Genomic DNA, 1,611 nt, shown 5'->3' with positions numbered 1-1,611 from the left:
CTCACCTCCCTCTCCATGAAGAATTTCTTCCTGATATCTAATCTAAACCTCCCCACTTTCAATTTAAACCCGTTTACCCCTTGTCCTGTCACTACAGGCCCTTGTAAAAAGTCCCCCCCAGCTTCCTTGTAGGCCCCTCCAGGTACTGGAAGGCTGCAAGGTACTGGAGCCTTCTCTTCTCCAGGCTGCAGAAGCCCAGTTTTCTCAGCCTTCATAGCAGAGGTGCTCCAGCCCTCTGATCTTCTTCCTGGACCTCCTCTGGACTCATTCCAACTGGTCTATATCCTTCTTATGTTGAGGGCTCCACAGCTGGATGCAGCACTCAAGGTGAGGTCTCATGAGAGCAGAGTAGAGGTGGAAAATCACCTCTCTCAACCTGCTGGCCACACTTCTCTGGATACAGCCCAGGATACGGCTGGCAAAATCCAAGGGATAGAGTAATTGCTGAAGCCCGGGGTTGAACCAGGGACCTTTAGATCTTCAGTCTAACGCTCTCCCAGCTGAGCTACTTCAGCCCTGTCACAGCTGATCAAAATTTGTTAGTTCAAACTTGATCTGATGTTTGTGATTTGACGTTCCTTTTCTATCCTGTGGATAGGTCATATAGGAAAAAAAGCTAAAAACTGTCATAAAAGAACCTCAAAGCTATTACTAATTTTGCACTTTCAAGTGCTTGAATTTCACAACTAAACTCTTTCTTTAAACGTAAGTTATTACAATGTTATTTCTCAAATTCAAAGGATAAAGAAGCCACAGAGCAATGTTAGCCCAGGGCAGAGGCTGCTGGGGTCACAGGAGAGAGCCAGCAGGGCTGCATTTTACACCCATGGCTAGTCCTCAGCAGGGAGATACCTTGTCAGGGTTAAGTCTGATTGATTGATGGAACTGTGCTAGCTCTAGCTCTCAAGAATTTAGAAATTCCCATCTGTGATGTATTTGGGTGGTAGAGATACTCTGGGCCACCATGGTCTGGTGATGCCATCTGAAAGTTTACAGCATTTTTTTTCCCCTAAACCTTTATGTACAGTGTGCAGTTGTTTGGTGATTTGGTGATTGCCCAGGTAGTTTCTGAATGCTATGCCAGGTTGTGAAACTAAGGTATGATATATCTGTATATAGGCCATATGTCAGCATATATATATATATACATATGCATATATGTATGTCAGCAGCTGCTTGCTGTCAAGTTTGTTGTAAATGTCTCAGAACAGGTGGGATTCAAAGCAAACTGCTCAGTTTGAAGTAGCTAAGTGAACAGAGCCTCCTTGCAGCAGGTCCTAGCCTTTACACGTACTGTGTAAAAAACAGTGAATTTAAACTCCCCAGAGTTTGTTTAAAACATGGATTTTTTTTTTTTTTTTTTTTTTTTGGTCATAATTATGGGGAGACACCCCTTGGTCAGCTGTTTTGACTTGGCCAACAAACAGTAACTAAACAGTGTACAGGGAGGGGTTTGGAATAAAACTCCTGGGAAATTTTGTTTTGGAAACACTGACACGTGTTATTCCTAAAACACAATGTGCTCCCTGAAACTGGGGTGCTCCAGACTGGGGACTAGCATTCTTGTCGGTTTTATCACAGTTGAAGAGCAGCGGTGGGTTTGGGTATTAG

The 1,611-nt window shown here is 43.8% G+C and overlaps 1 non-coding gene across 1 annotated transcript; it reads right to left on the bottom strand.

Annotated features, from left to right (window-relative positions):
- Positions 1 to 442: 442 nt before the first annotated feature.
- On the bottom strand, positions 443 to 515 carry TRNAF-GAA. Its single transcript has one exon. It is a non-coding gene; the product is annotated as a tRNA-Phe (tRNA).
- Positions 516 to 1,611: the final 1,096 nt, after the last annotated feature.

Source organism: Eurypyga helias, unplaced genomic scaffold, assembly GCF_000690775.1.
Source record: "Eurypyga helias isolate BGI_N326 unplaced genomic scaffold, ASM69077v1 scaffold43335, whole genome shotgun sequence".
NCBI lineage: Eukaryota > Metazoa > Chordata > Aves > Eurypygiformes > Eurypygidae > Eurypyga > Eurypyga helias.
The sequence above is the reverse complement of the archived record's forward strand: the minus strand, read 5'-3'. Positions and strand labels throughout refer to the sequence as shown.